Source organism: Balaenoptera physalus, assembly GCF_965194825.1.
Source record: "Balaenoptera physalus genome assembly, chromosome: 8".
Classification (NCBI taxonomy): Eukaryota; Metazoa; Chordata; class Mammalia; order Artiodactyla; family Balaenopteridae; genus Balaenoptera; species Balaenoptera physalus.
In genome coordinates, this window is record NC_138887.1 from 96,122,926 (window position 1) to 96,140,376 (window position 17,451).

Genomic DNA, 17,451 nt, shown 5'->3' on the forward strand with positions numbered 1-17,451 from the left:
AATCAACATTCTTGCACCTATTTAAGGCATTAAACTCAGACTTTTTAGGGAAAACCATTTATAATCAAGAATTTGGAATGAGCATGGAATCAGAGCAAAGGGATTTGTGTCAGAAAAATATAATTAGAAACAAAATCCTCCCGACTCAGTAAACCTCACCACAAAGGTAGAAGAGAAAGAAAACAATTTTACTATTGAATAAGCATTAATCAACAATGTGATGCACATCACAGACAATCTGCTAAAGAGAATGCAAATACAAAAAACAACAACAAAACTCACTGTTTTATATAGCCAAGCAGGTAAAATCCATTACATACTTGTTCTCAAGATGTACAGTGACAAGTTCTTAAGAAGTAAAATAACTTAGCACCATTTGTCACGCATAGTTCATTCTCAGTTCAACTGGTAATTGGGGTGACCGGCAGTGTTAGCTAATTGGCCTTATCCAAAAGAAAAATAAACTTATGTCTTCTTACAGCTTTATGGCAGGAGGTAGTTATGCAACTTGGAGTGGGGCTCCCACTGAAGTTAGGCCACGATTCTCCCACAGAAACTGGGAGACAGGGTGATGTCTTCCTTGATTAGTACATTTCCAAGAGATCGTCCCCAAGTCCTTGAGAAAGACATTCTTGGGTCTTTAAGCTGGTAAGAGGCTAATTTAACTTCTGAAAAGACTTACGTAGGGGGTGGGGGGCGTGGCCAAGATGGCGAAGCAAGAAGACCCTGAGCTCACCTCTTCCCATGGGTACACCAAAATTGCAACCATTTACAGAGCAACTATCCATGATAGCAATCTGAAGACTAGCAGAAAGGATCTTCCACAGCTAAAGATATAAAGAAGGGACCACCACGAGATGGAGTAGGAGGGGTGAAGACATAGTACAGTCAAGACCCATACCACCAGGTAGCTGATCTATAAACAGGAGAATAATTACAATCATAGAGGTTCTCCCCAAGGAATAAAGGAATCCAAGCCCCACATTGGGTTCTGCAGCAGGAATTTGAGCCCCCAGAGCATTTGGCTTTGAAAGCCAGTGGGACTTACTTTCAGGGGAGCAAGAGGGTGGTGGGAAATGGAGACCCTACTCTTAAAGGGCACACACAAAATCTCACACACTCTGAGACCCATGGCAGAAGCCATGAAAGGAACTTTGAAAGGAACATGGATCAGACCCACTTGTTGATCTTGGAGAGCCTCCAGGAGAGGCAGGAGGCAATTGAAACTCACCGTGGGGATGCAGACTCTGGCAATAGCTAGTTTGGAGAGCTCATCCCACCACAAGGACACTGGAGCTGGTAAGCACCATTTTGAAATCCTTTCTCTAGCTTATTAGTGACAGGATTGGCCTTGCCTACCAGCATGTGGGCACCAGTCCTGGGATGCCCTAAGCCAGGCAGCTAGCTAGGCAGGGACACAGCCTCACCCACCAGCAGGCCAGCTGCCCTAGGACCCCCTGAGCCCATAGCTTCCTGGGGACCTGGCCCCACCCACCAAAAGGTCCAGCACCCAGCACCACCCAAAAGTGGGCTGGCATTAACCCCAGGACTCCTGGGGCTGCCTGCAGCTAGCCGTTGGACCCAGTTCTGCCCAACAAGGGGCCAGCACTAGCCCTTGGATCCCCTGGATCTTGGCTTCACCCACCTGCTAGCTGATATCAAAACTAGGACCCCCCCAGGGCCCCATAGCCAGAGACCCTGGGACCAGTTGCCCATCAGTGGGCCAACACTAGGCTTGGGTCCCCCTGAGCCCCAAAACTGCTGACAAGTGGGCTGACACCAGCTCTGGAACCCCTCCCCTTGCAGCCAGAAACCCCAGGATCTGGTCTTCCCATCAGTGGACTGGCACTAGCCCCAGGACGTGGCCTCGTTCACTGGTAGGTGGGAACTGCTCCAGGACGCCCTGGGCCCTGGCCCCACCCAACAGCAGGCCAGCACCAGCGCTGGGACACCCTGGGCCCCTCAGCCAGCCATTTCAGGATCTGGCCCCACCACCAGTGGTATATCACCAGCTCTGGGTCACCCCGGACACCATAGCCAGCCACCCCAGGAAAGAGCTCTGCCCACAAGCGGGCCAGCAGTAGCCGCAGAAAACCCTGGGGCTATATACTAGTCACCTCATTACCTGGCCCCACTCACCTGAGGGCTGGCACCAGGACTGAGACTCCCCTGGCCATGCAGCCAGATGTGCCAGGACACAACTCTGCCCACCAGTGGCTGGCAGCCTTCACACAAGGCAGTGCATGACGACAAACCAGACCAGGGGCCAACAACACCTACCAGATCTCACACAGTAGTCAGACCACCACAACAGAAGGGCCCACGCAGCCCACAGAGAGGACACCACTAAAGCGTGTAGTTCTGGTGACCTGTACTGGGAAAACTATAAGACATTGATGAAAGAAATTGTAGATGACACAAACAAATGGAAAGATTCACCGTGTTCATAGACTGGAAGAATTTATATTGTTAAAATGACCATACTACCCAATGAAATCTACAGATTCAGTGCAATCCCTATCACAATACCAATAGCATTTTTCACAGAACCAGAACACATAATTTTAAAATCTGTATGGAAACACAGAAGACCCCAAATAACCAAAACGATCTTAAGGGGGAAGAACGAAACAGGAGGTATCATGCTCCCTGATTTCAAACCATACTACAAAGCTACAATAATCAAAGCAATATGGTACTGGCACAGAAACAGACACACAGATCAACAGAACAGATCAGAGAGCCTAGAAATGAACTCACACTTATACAGGCAATTAATCTATGACAAAGGAGACAAGAATATACAATGAGGAAAACACAGCCTCTTCAATAAATGATATTGGGGAAACTAGACAGCTACATGCAAAAGAATCAAACTGGATTATTTTCTCAAATCATATACAAAAATAAACTCAAAATGAATTAAAGACTTACATGTAAGACCTGAAACCATAAAACGTCTAGGAGAAAACATAAGCAGTATGCTCTTTGATATTGATATTAGCAATATTTTTTTGGATATGTCTCCTCAGGTAAGGGAAGCAAAAGCAAAAGTAAACAAATGGGACTACATCAAACTAAAAAGCTTTTTGCACAGCAAAGGGAACTGTCAATAAAATGAAAAAGGCTCCTACTGAATGGGAGAAGATATTTGGAAACAATATATCTGACAAGTGTTTATATCTAAATTATGCAAAGAACTCATACAATTCAACATCAAAGAAAACAAACAACCTAATTTAAAAATGGGCAGAGAACCCGAATAGACATTTTTCCAAAGAAGACATACAGATGGCCAACAGGTACATGAAAAGATGCTCAACATCTCTAATCATCAGGAAAATGCAAACCAAAACCACAATGTGATATCACCTCACACCTGTCAGAATGGCTATTATCAAAAAGACAACAAATAAAAAGTGTTGCTGAGGATGTGGAGAAAAGGGAACCCATGTACACTGTTGGTGGGAATGTAAATTGGTGCAGCCATTATGAAAAAAAGTGTGGAGAGTCCTCAAGACACTAAAACTAGAACTACCATATGATCCAGCCATTCCCCTCCTGGGTATTTATCCAACAAAAATAAAAACATTAATTCAAAAAAATATACGTACACCTATGTTCATTGAGCATTACTTACAGTAGCCAAAATACAGAAGCAACCTAAGTGCCCATCAATAGATGAATGGTGCCTATCATACAGATGAATGCATATGTGTGTGTGTGTCTACACAGAGTGGAATACTATTCAGCCATAGAAAGAATGAAATTTTGCCATTTATGACAACATGGATGGAGCTAGAGGGTATTATGCTAGGTGAAATAAGTCAGACAGACAAAGATAAATACTGTATGATTTCACTTATATGTAGAATCTAAAAAACAAATGAACAAACATAACCAAACAGAAACAGAGTAATAGACACAGAGAACAAACAGATGGTTACCAGAGGGGAGGGGGTGGAGGGAGGAGAGAAATAGGTGAGGGAGATTAAGAGGTACAAACTTTCAGTTACAAAATAAATGATTCACAGGGAAAAAGTGTACAGTGTTGGAAATACAGCCAATAATTATATAATATCTTGGTATGATGACAGAAGACAACTAGACTTTACCATAGTGACCATGATCATACCTGTCAAAATGTAGAGAAATATCGAATCACTATGCTGTGTAATAGGAACTAACATAGTGCTGTAGGTCAATTATATCTCAAAAACAAACAAACATAGAAAAAGAGATCAGATTTGTGGCTACCAGAGCTGGGGCTGGGTGGGTGGGAATGTGGGGGGAAGGGGAATTAGATGAAGGCAGTCAAAAGATACAAACTTCCAGTTAAAAGATAAATAAGTACTAGGGAGTAATGTATAATATGATAAAGATAATTAACACTGCTGTACATTGTAAATGAAAATTATTAAGAGAGTATATCTTAAGAGTTCTCACCACAAGGAAATAAAAATTTTTGTATTGCTTTAATGTATCTATATGAGATGAGAGATGTTCACTAAACCTATTGTGGTAATTATTTCATAATGTATGTATAAGTCAAACCATTATGCTGTATGCCTTAAACTTATAGAGTGCTGTATGTAATTATATCTCAATAAAACTCGGGAAAAAAGACATGTATTTTGTAACTATGAACGGTGATGGATGCTACCTAGACTTACTGTGGTGATAATTTTGCAATACAGTCGTCCTTGGGTATCCTGGGGACTGGTTCCAGGAACTCTGTGGATTGCAAAATCCAGGAATGTTCAAGTCCCTTACATAAAATGGCATAGTATTTGCATATAACCTACATACATCTTCCTGTATACTTTAAATCACCTATAGATTACTTATAATACATAATACAATGTAAATGCTCTATAAATAATTGAAAATACATAAATTGTTGGCAAGGTGTGGCAAATTTAAGTTTTGCTTTTTGGAAATTTCTGGAATGTTTTTTCAAATATTTTCGTTACTCAGAAATGTGGAACCTGTGGATATGGACGGTAGACTGTATATGCAAATATCAAACAATTATGCTATACACCTGAAACTACTATAATGTTATATGTCAATTATATCTAAGTTTTTTAAAAATTAGAAAAATGAAAAGACATACATTTTGAAGAGGAGAGAAAGAACTTACAGACTTTGTAAATACCCTAAGAAAAAGGAAGGAAGAAAGAAGTTCTCTTATTTACAACAGGAAGAATGAGGCCTCTTATTTTTAATTTGTATTTGTCCTTAGAGGTACAATATTCCAATGTTTAATTTGCATCAGACTTGTTTTGGCCAGATTCCTTTTCCTCTAGATGCTTGGATTTTCACTTCCTAACTTTGCTTCCTCCACCTCCCTGCCAGCAAACTCATTTCTCCATTCATTAATACATTCTTCCTTTAAATACCTTGCTATGTCATTCAACCAGGTTACAAGTAGCCAGGGGAGCCATTTGCCTCTTTGAGACAAATTTGCTGATTGCTGCTTAATACATTGATTTCAAAGTTTGGCTCTTAAAGCAAACTCATTTCCCCTTCTTCCAAGTTTTTGAGAGGCACTCGTTGTAGCTCTACATAGAAAATGTAACAATCAGAGTTTACCTGGAGTAGTATTCCCGGAACAGGCGCTCAGCAACTATTGCTGATTGATTGAGAAACCTCATTAACTGAAAGGCTGGCATTGCTTTCATTCCAGTTCAACTGGTTTCTGTATTAAGCTGGGGACTAGCAATTACAGGAATCGTTTCCATTTCCCTTTGCTGTTAAAGAAACCGGCAGAATTAAGCAATCAGTGACATTATCAAAACAATGACCATATCTAAAATGGAAACATTCCAATTGGCTTGTGAATCATTTATTCAACCTCTTGAGATTTACCTGTGCTTGTATAATCACTTTGTTGTGAAAATCCAGAATAGAAAAAAATCTTGAGGTTGAACTAGGACTAGTGACTTATTCGTCTTTTCTTTTCCAATTTGTACATCCAGCTACTTTATTAACATGTTCATTGCTGTGGGTTCTGTTATTGCCTTTGGCACTGCGAGGCATACTCAAATTAACATGAAACCTTTGCCTTAGTTCCCTTAGGGTTTGATTCGTCCAAAATTACCTTTGGAGGCAGCTCTGCTGATCCGTGTCCATTGATTTAATAAGGAACAATCACCATTCTTAAGAGTAAGAAACTTTCAGCTGCTGAGTTAGTCGTGCTTCTTGCTTCTGAGGCATCTTCCTCCAAATAAGATCATTTATTTTGGATACCATGGAAAACAAAGAGAAATTAAACTGCTATCCTTAAACAGCTCCAAAATTAGTAACCAAATGTCATATTTCTGCTAGATATTCTAGTAAGGCAGCTTCTACAAGACCACTATCAACTGCACTTATAGATTTAGAAATGAGAGCCAGTTCGCTCTTTTTTCACGTCAAGATTTCATATGCTCCACCAGATAATAAATAACAATTCTTAAAAAGCCACAACCCCTCAATATTATTTCTGCATTTTTATAAACTTTCCCTCATTTGGTGTATATTTGCTGAGATTCAAATGTGGCAGAGATGTTTCACAGGGAACATAGCGTTCCCTTTCTGGAGATTACAAAAGGCCATGGTCTCAAAGTGGAAAAGACAAGGGTCTCATAAAATCCAAGAGACCTGAGAATGGATCCATGTCTGCCAATTATCAGATCTGTGAGTTTACGTATGTTATTAATCTCTTTGAGCCCTAATCTCATCATTTCCTCATACATATATTTTACCTGGTGGTCACTACATACAACACTTCAATATGGTTTATAATAGAGTGTTACAGAAAACATACAAAACAGCTGTCACATAGCAGATGTTCAATAAAGGATAGTGATTATTATCTTTCTATCCAGGATTCTATAGCATCCTGTTTAGGGTTCACTGAAAAAATGACAATTATAATTTGTTTGGCACTATTCTCCTGGAGTCAAATGCATGATTTCTGTACCTTGTGTTAGTGCAACACGTTTTAATGATGAGCTCTAATCTATTCCTAACACACCATCCTTTTCTTGCAAAAGCATCCAAATCATGTGTTAGTCAGATCAGAGAAACAATCCCAACAAAATATGTAACCAGACTTCCATAAAAAAATTTTCGTTATATATTTGTCATTAGATAGTGCTGCTCTGTTTTCACTCAAACCGTAATACCAGACAATAAGATTATTCCCATGGCATATCTGAATAATAATTGGGAAGCATGACATACTAAAAATACCAATTTCTTAAACAGAAAAAGGAAAAATGAGGTTTTTCCAATCAAGAATCTTGAGAGATCAAGAAACATAGAATTTTGGTAGTGATAGAGCTTTTGATACTTTAGAGCTCATCTTATTCAATTCTTTCTCTCCCTGACCTTCCCCCACATTTTTAGAACAAGAAAACTCATGTCCATAGATATAATTTTATTTTATTTTTTAAAAAATTTTTGGCTGTGTTGGGTCTTTGTTGTTATGCGCAGGCTTTCTCTAGTTGCGGTGAGTGGGGGCTACTCTTCTTTGCAGTGCACGGACTTCTCATTGCGGTGGCTTCTCTTGTTGCGGAGCATGGGCTCTAGGCGCGTGGGCTTCAGTAGTTGTGGCACGTGGGCTCAGTAGTTGTGGCACACAGGCTTAGTTGCTTTGCGGCATGCGGGATCTTCCCGGACCAGGGATCGAACCTGTGTCCCCTGCATTGCAGGCAGATTCTTAACCACTGTGCCACCAGGGAAGTCCCGATATTAAATAATTTTGTTGTGATATTGCAAGACCAAATCTAAGATTTTTGACACTTTATTATATCATGGTGGTCATTTTCTTCATTGTATTTGCATACAGAGCTTCAAGTGGAAGAGATAAGAATTAGCAAATTTTCAAAACTTCGATTCTCATTCCCATTTTTCCATGCTTATATAGATTTTTGAAAATAAAACGTGTGGTGACTATTTGCTGCTTTTCCCTGCTCAAAAGGTATGACCTTTCTTCTGGTAACAGAATAAATTTTTCCTGGGGGCATCCATTCCACCCCTACTCTTGGTTCATGTGATGAGATGGACCGAATCCCCTCAATAAAAGTTAAATGTGTGAAATAATGAAATAAACTGTACTTTATTAATCAGCAATGCATCTACACATTATAAAAATAGCAATACATAGATGGAGAAGGCATATTATTTATGCTGTCTAAAGATAATTTGGGGTGTGTATATGTATTTTTGGCCTCAAGTTTCCCAAAGATTCCCAGCTGCAGTGCCAAACAAATGGTAGTTATTCTCAAGATACTAAAAAGCAGCAGAAGGCATTTTGCACAAAAGTAAACAATAAGGACTGGAAGGAGTAAGATGGAACCTTGGGATCCCCTAGTGTCCTCTTGTACTATCACGTTCATTAGAATTAATGGAACGCTACAGCATATCCATCCAGGCAGGATCATCACATGTTCACTTCTTTTTTTTTTATTTTTTAATTATTTATTTACTTATTTATGGCTGTGTTGGGTCTTCGTTTCTGTGCGAGGGCTTTCTCTAGTTGCAGCAAGTGGGGGCCACTCTTCATTGCGGTGCGTGGGCCTCTTATTATCACGGCCTCTCTTGTTGCGGAGCACAGGCTCCAGACGCGCAGGCTCAGTAATTGTGGCTCACGGGCCTAGTTGCTCCGCAGCATGTGGGATCTTCCCAGACCAGGGCTCGAACCCGTGTCCCCTGCATTGGCAGGTGGATTCTCAACCACTGCGCCACCAGGGAAGCCCCGATGTTCACTTCTCTAATGAATGAAGTTTGGTTCTCCTTGCCAGTCAAAAAGTGTTAATGAGCTGAGGTGGCTGAGGACAAAGGAAATACTGAATGAATAGTGTGGAAGGATGGAAGGAAGTCATTTACACCAACTATGGTCTAGTGATTATTTGTAGGAATGAAAATGGTATTTAAAGTATTAATCAAGTTTTATTTCCCCCACTTCGTCTAGTATTTTATATAGGGTTTGTGGCTGGTGGTTATTTTTAGAATTTAGCTGATAAATTATAGAATATCAAATCAGCATTGTAACTATGCCTGGTGATGGATACTAGCTAGACTTATTGTGTTGTTCATTATGCAATATATACAAATATAAATTATGTTGTATACCTGAAACTAATATAATGTTATACGTTAGTTATATCTTAATTTAAAAAAATTTAAGAAACAAAACCAGCATTGTGAGTAATCCAGGGGAGGAGAGCATGTGACCTAGGAATATAGAAATTGGAGTTGGATGCAGTAACTGATGAAATTTATGGATCGTTCCTTTTCAGGGAGTGTAGGGGAGAAAGAATTTTCCTCTACCCTTAAAAGGTTCTTTTGACTGGTCTAATAATCAACTGACATGAAACAGATTAACAGGAAAAAAAATTATTTTATTTCAAGACAGAAGAGTTAAATGAGGGATGTATGCTATTCTGAGCCAAGGAATGGGAAAAGGGCCTAGGGTTTCAAAGGGGAGGAAGGCAATTCACAGGACAATAAGAAGAGCAGATGTATAGTAATCTGATGTTTGCCCTGAAATACAGATGGGTCACTCAGATTTATCTCTGGTAATAATTCTCATTCTGGGAAAGACCCCCAATTTAAATTCTTCTAGGTAGTTAAGGGAGGAACAGAAGTTTCGCTTGAGCCCATGGGGTCTCAGTTGCCTTTAGCTCAAAATATTCCACATGCCAATGTGGAATGCCAATGTGGCACTTTATGGGGAGGCTCATTCTGAACCCCTTTAGGGAGCAAATGAACATATTTTATTTTGCTTTGCCTTTATTGAAGCAGCATTCTTCTGCTGGGGTGAGAGAATTAATATTTGGATGCTTAGCATGCTGTTGGTGGGCAATCAAAGGATGGGATTTAGAGGATATTCATCAGATGGAGCCGTCCAACATCTTTGAACATTCTTACTTTTTGGTAATTTTCAACATTGTAAATTAAGCCCTCCCAAGAAGCAAGTAAATTCACATATCCAGATTTACTTTCATCTAGGGTACAGGCATGTGGTATACAAGTCTAGATTGAAGATATTTTCCACGGTTTTCTGGCTTCCAGGATAATTGTCATTCCTTTTTTAGACCATTTTTCTTTCTCTTGCTGCTTAAATTTTGAGTATATGTGTATGTGTGGTGTGTTGGTATTTTGTGTTTCACTACACTTTAGTGTGTATTGGTTTTTATTTATCCTCATTTGGATTTCTTGTGATTCTTCAAACTGAATATTCTAGTTTTTCATCAGTTTTAGTAAATGATTAACTGTTACCTTTCCCAATATTAGTTCTCCCTGATTCTCTCCATTCTATCCTTCTGGAATACTATTTTTTATATATTAGCACGTGTCATTCTACCTCCTGCATCTTTTAATCCCTCCTCTTTTTCTTCTGATTTTATCAACATTTCTTTGGCTCTGTCTTCCAGTTATCACATTATTCCTCATTTCTGTTTAATTAGCTACTTAGTCCTTCCATTCAAGTTTGCTAATGTAAATATGATTGGATTATAACATACATTTTAAAAATACACAAATCATAAGAGTGGCTTAATGTGTTTTCACAAAGTGAACACACCCACTTACCCTGCACATTACCAGCACCTCAGGAGGCCTCTTTATGCCCCATCCAGCCCCTCTTCCCATTCTAAGGGCAACCAATATCCTGACTTAATAGAATTGGTTAGTTTTGTCTGTTGTTTGACTTTCTATGAATAGGATCTTAGCATATATTCTCTTTTGGTTATGGCTTCTTTCTTTAAACAGTATATTTGTGCTGTTGCATGAAATTGTAGTTTGATCATTGTCATTGCTCTGTAGTGTTCCTTTTAAAAAAATATACAATTTATTTATCAATTTTACTGCAAATAGACATTTATATTTATCCAGTTTAGGGCTATTAAAACAGCATTGCTATGAATGTTCTTGTATATGTTCTTCATATTAACATTTAAAACATTGTGGGAACATATCTAGGAATAGAAGCTTGACAACGTGTGTGTAAATTCCACGTTAGTAGTTATTGCCAAACAATTTTTCAAAGTGATAATATCAATGTAAATGTCTACTGCAGTGTATGACAGTTTCAATTGTTCCACATCCTTGTCATCTTTGTCTGTTCTTTTCATGTTGACATTTTCATGGAGTTGGTAGTGCAATAAAATTGAACACATTTTTATACATTTATTAGCCATTTCGATTTCCTCTTTTTGTAATGCCTGTTTCAGTTTATGGCTCAATATTTTCTTGGGTTGTCTGTCTTTTTTTTTTTTATGGATTTGTTTGAGTTCTTAAATATCTTGGATACAAGCCCCTGACAGTTATATAAACTGCAAATATCATTTCCCAGTAATGTTTTCATATCCTATAATGGTGTCTTCTGATGATCGCAAGTTCTGAATTTTAAAGCAGTCCAACAAATTCATTTTTAATTGCTACTGCTCTTTGTGTCCTGTGTAAGAAATAGTTGCCTATCCCAAAATATTTACTAAAGATACTGTCTATTTTTTTCTATTTGCTTTATTTATTTACCTTTCACATTTGCCCTTGACAAATCTCAATTTAATTTTTGTATAGTGTATGAAGTAGGGAGTCAAGGTCCTTTAAAAAATTTATACAGATATCCAATTACTGCAGAACCATTTCCTGAAAAGCTATTCATTTCCCACTGAATTGCTGTGGTGCCTTGGCTATTTGATTCCCTTGTTCCATTTATTTGTCCTTGCACCAATGCCAGAGTTTTAATTATTGTGGCATGATAATAAATGTTAAAATATTATAGTCTAAGTCCTCCAAATTTGTTTTTCTTCAAGTTTGTCTTGTCTATTCAAGTTTCTTTGAATTTTTATATAACTCTTAGGAGCATCTTGCCAGTTTACACTCTGACAAACACTCACACACCTTTCTGGATTTTTGGTCAGGATTGCATTGAAACCATGGTTGATTTGGGGATAATTGATGTCCTAAAAATATTAAGGCTCCCAAACTATAAATGTGGTGAATGCTATATTTAATTACTTGATTTTTCTTAATAAAGTTTTGAAATTTTCATTGTAGAGAATTTTTGTATTTTCTATTAGATTTAATTTTAGGTATTTGATACTGTTGCAAATGATGTTCATTTAATATTTTACTTTCTACTGATTTATTGCCAGTATACAGAAAAAACTTGATTTTTGTGTATTAACCTTGTTAATCCTGCAATTTTGCCAAACCCATTTATTAGTTCTAATAGTTTTCCTGTGTATTTTTTCTGGATTAAAAAAACATACACACACATGTCATGTGCAAATAAAGTTTTGCTTCCTCTTTTTCGACCTTTGTACCTTTTATTTCTTTTACTTGTCTTATTACACATGCCAGGACCTCTAGTACAATGTTGAATAGATGTGGTGAGAGCGGGCATTTGAATCTTATTCCTGGCTTCAGGGTGAAAGCATTTACTCTTTCATCATCAAGTACAATGTTAGCTATGGGTTTTTCATAGACAACCATTATAAGCTTAAGAACATTCCTTTCTAGTCCCAGTATGCTAAGAGCTTTTTAAAATCATGAGTAGGTATTGAATTTTATCAGATACCTTTTTGACACCTCTTAAAATGATCATCTTTTCTCTTTCATTCTATTAACGTAGAAAATTACACTGATTAATTTTTAATGTTTACCCAACTTTGCACTCCTGGGATAAACCCCAGTTAGTTATGATGCCTTATTCTTCTCATATATGCCTATATTTGATTTAACAATTTTTAAAAGGATTTTTGCATCTATATTTGCAAGAGAGTGGTCTGTAATTTCTCTTTCTTGTAATATCTATGTTGGCATAAAGTGAAATGGGAAGTATTTACTCTTCTTCTACTCTTTTAAAGAGTTTATCTAAAATTGGTGACTTCCCTGGCAGTCCAGTGGTTAAGAATCCATGCTTCCACTGCAGGGGGCACGGGTTCGATCCCTGGTTGGGGAACTAAGATCCTGCATACCGCAGTGTGGCCGCCTGCCCCCCCCCCCCAAAAAAAGCATAAAAAGCTCTTAGAATAAAATTGGCATTATTTCTTACTTAAATGTATGGAAATTTTCTCTGGTGAAGCTTTTGAAGAATGTGCTTTTCTTTGTTTTATAAAAATAATTAAATAATTGATTCAATTTCTTCAATAGATTTAGCAGTATTTAATTTTTTCTGTTTTTTTAAACAAATAATTGCATGTATTTAAGGAATACAATGGATGTTTTGATATATACATACATTGTGAAATGATTACCACAATCAAGCCAATTAACATATCCATCACCTCACGTAGTTACCATTTATTTTTGACTTTCTGGTCTTATATTTCATTTCAGTACTGTTGAAATTCAATGTGTTTGAACAAAAATGTTACCAACTTAATTTTTCATTTTTGTTCAACTGAAACATACAAAATTGCTTCTAAATTCACAAACTAAATTATATTTAGGGCTAAACAAAGCTAATTAAAAGACTTTTTAGTAGGACACAGGCTGCCAAAATAGCAAATTTCCCCTGAATTTGTTCATTTATCTACTGAGTGGTTCCTATGATTTCTCTATAGTGCTTTCATTCATTTTGAAAGTATTTTTAGACTATGTATTTGGCATAAACATAAAATTTAGAAGTAACATAAAATTTACTTTTACCATATTTACTTGTTATTAAGCCATTTTCTTTCTGTTTCAAACCGACTCTTTTATATTCTGCCTTGTCTTACTAGGGCTGGGACTCTGCAAATCACGTTTCTGTTTTGCCAGTTGTCTCCCTGTTAGACTTTGACAATAGAGAATTCTAAAGAAAGACTGGAGGCCTGGAGAAGGAAAAAGGGACATGTTCTTTCCTGCTTTGCTTCCTGTGACTGTCAACATCATCTGAGCAATGATTTTTCACCTGGGCAGTAGGTACAGTAGCAGTTGGTTCTCGTTTCCACTTCTCCTCCCAAAATTTAAAAAACCTGTCTCATTTTGCCTTCTCAGAGAGACCAGCACCAGTTGGCTGGTATCCTTTCCTCACATATCTGAGTCCCAGCTCCCTGACACTTATCCTCTAGGATTTTGAGTTACAAGCCCCAGCCAGGCAATCTGTCCTCAAACTACTATTTCTTCTAGTATTCCCACTCTCTTCTCTTTATTATCCCAGCCCTAGGGGTGGTAGCTTCCTCTACCATACTTCAGTGTTCTGTCTTTTGTCTTTTCAGCTCTCCAGGATCTAAATCAACTCTTTTCTATTACACTCTCTTGTTAAAATAGTTGGTGTGATTTCTATTTTTTCTTAAGTGATAGACCATTTCTTAATCTATGCTTTTTCTTTGCAAATAACAGAAACTTACTTAAACTGGTTAAGAACAAAACAGACCATATAGGTTTCTCCTGGAATCCTGGGACAGGAAGTACAATCAGGCCTGGTCAGCTTTAGAAAACAGCCTGAAACTAAGATTAGTCCTTTTTGTCTTTCTGGTACTCTATGGTCTCCCATCTTCTCTACTCTTTCTTCACCTTCTTTCTAGCTCTCTCGGTAAACCTATTTTCTCTACCTTTGGCTCTGGGATCAGTATGAATTCCGGTTCCAGAAGAGGAAGAGACCCTGAATGGCTTTGTTTGCACAAATGTACGTACTTCGTACCACCAGCATTAGCCATTATAAATACAGTTATGGGCTCTACCACTGGGGTGAAGAAAAATATTTGTCGGAGATGAGGACATTGTACTGAGTGTATGGCTCGAAGAGTTTCTGATACATTTTCTGATTTTCCTTCATTAGAAAGGATCACTGCTTAAGGAGATTTTCTTTTTTTGGATGATATACTTACGGCATATTCCATTTGTATATAATAATTATTAGATTACTTAAAAAAACTTTAAGTACATATTCACTGAACAAAATTATAAATATAGATGAACCAATGTAAAAAATATAGATATTACACAAATTCCCACCACATAGGTATGTAATTTGGGGAATATATTTACATGCATTGATATTTATATTCTTTTCAAAAAATGGGTTTTCACATAAGCAATAATTTTACGTCAATAAACATGTTTCTAGAACATCATTTTAAAAGGTTAGCCAATAATTTAAGAAACACAGTTACTTCCTTCACTCAGATTATTGGACACTTACAGCCTTTAATTATACAGCTAAATTTTTGCAGATACATTATTTTCTCAGAACAACTTTTTAGCAGAGGTATTTCTGACTTGATAAACATGTATTTCAAGATATTTGGTATGTATCTTTTAATTGCCAGAAAGTTTGTGTACCTCTCATCCAATTGCCAAGAAGGCTGTATCAATTAACTTTGCCTCCATCAATGTAAGGGATTACCTGTTTTTTTCTCGGTACAATCGTTGTTATCAACTTTTAAAGTATGACAAATTGAGAGGTAAAAACGTCTGATATCACATTATTATTTTAATGTACACTTTAGTTTTAAATATTTATTGGAAGATTTTTAACATTTGTTGGTCGTGTGTGTGTGTGAGTCGTTTCCTCTCTATAGAGTTGTTCTTTAATTTGTAACAGTTGAAAAGAGTTTATTAAACTTCTATTTTAGGTTTTAGTGTTTGATTCTTGGACCTATAAACTTCTTAAGTTCATATTACACTTATATTGTAAGTACCACTGAAGTTTAAGCTAATATCTCTGCCTCCTCACCTCAATCTCTTATTTTACTAAAAAAAAAAAGTCTATCACTGAAAGAAGTATTCATTAACCTATCAGGAATTGTATATTAAACTGCTCTAATTTGGTCAAAAGTTAAAATACAGTTTTTAAATAGATAGCACTAAAAATAATAAATCCACGAAAAGAGTAATTGAATTATTTATAAAACTTATCTACTTAAGATTCAATGAACTATGTATATTTACTAAGTTGATTACAAGATGTGTTAGTGAATGATAATGACTTAAAACATTATTTATTCCAAGTATCACATCTGAATTTTAATAGGAGATTAATGGACATGAAATGTTTTAATTTTAAAAGAGTGGAAAGTTCAGTAAGTAAGGAATATTTGGGGCGCTTATATATTGTCCACAGTTTAAATGATATCAGCAGTTATTCACCAGCCTCACCTGCAGATGACAATTCAGTAAGGAACTGCCTAAACTATAAACATAGAAGATGAAAACAAACATGAGCAAAAGCAAAGTAAAATTCTATAGAACATGAAATAACAGATTAACCTTACAGTTCAAAGAATTCAAGGGGCTTCCCTCGTGGCGCAGCGGTTGAGAATCTGCCTGCCAATGCAGGGGACACGGGTTCGAGCCCTGGTCTGGGAAGATCCCACATGCCGCGGAGCAACTAGGCCCGTGAGCCACAATTACTGAGCCTGCGCGTCTGGAGCCTGTGCTCTGCAACAAGAGAGGCGGCGATAGTGAGAGGCCCGCGCACCACGATGAAGAGTGGCCCCCGCTTGCCGCAACTAGAGAAAGCCCTCGCACAGAAACGAAGACCCAACACAGCCAAAAATAAAAATAAATAAATAAATAAGCTCATTAAAAAAAAAAAAAAAAAAAAGAATTCAAAATGCAAGGGAAACATTTAATGTCATACAATTACTGGAAGAGTATTGCAAAGTTATAGTTCACAGTTTGTACTCATTGGATTCTAATATTTAGATTCACATCACATGATCTCCTGTAATTTGCAGCACTTTTACCATTTCCCAAGTACATATGGGCGAGAAGACATGAATGATAAAAATTTTTTTTTAAATATTCTAGACTTCTTAGGAAAAAAATCACCCTGAAACATTCTGATTCTCTTTTGTTATATATCTTTCAATTCTGTGTTGTGGGAAACAGCAGAAGAATTACACATATTAATGTTTAATATGTAAAACTTATCCTGATACTACTTGAAAGGAAGAACTCTGGGTCTGTAGTGTCAAAGGCTCTGATTTATTTCTTACAGGGATTTGAGTAGTCTAATGAAATGACCTCAGAACTCAGTGACAATGAAAAGAAGTCTGGGAAGGCCTGAGGCTGGTATTGATTCCAGGGAGGCAGGTGATGTGACAATATAACACAGGGAACAAAGCACATTGCTCCATTAGGGAGGAATCTGTATGAGTTAAGTATATGTTCAAGGGTGACCTCAGTGTCATCGCTAATAAGACGTCCTTTGTCGTATCCCCCATCCTAACAACAACAACTTGACATCAATCCACAGGCAAAAGTGCCTTTGTCTACGGACTCAGCAGTGGCCTGTGAACTGGCTCCAGCCTCTCTTGGCTGCAGCTTGGGAGTCCCGGGAGAACAGTGTCTTAGACAATCACCCGTGGATGAGAGAGCCTTTTTTTTCCAGGTTTCCAGTGGAGAAGTTCAGCACACCACTGGAGCCAAACAATACAAGTCAGGATGCATTATAGAGGTTAAGAGGAACTTTACCTGTGTCACCCCCCCCCAAAAAAAAAAGGGGCACAGCTTAGTGCCAAG

At 37.6% G+C, this 17,451-nt stretch overlaps 1 long non-coding RNA gene across 2 annotated transcripts in view; it reads right to left on the reverse strand.

The window, feature by feature from the left end:
• Window positions 1-8,441, reverse strand: part of LOC309665737 — a 34,886-nt gene extending 26,445 nt beyond the window's left edge. The window contains exons 1-2 of one of the 2 annotated variants that reach the window (XR_014266654.1): window positions 5,596-8,441; window positions 4,664-4,734 (exon numbers count right to left, since the gene is read on the reverse strand). This is a non-coding gene — a long non-coding RNA (uncharacterized lncRNA). Of the gene's footprint in view, window positions 1-4,663 lie in introns of both variants that reach the window. The other variant, XR_014266655.1, reaches the window with a different exon arrangement.
• Window positions 8,442-17,451: the final 9,010 nt, after the last annotated feature.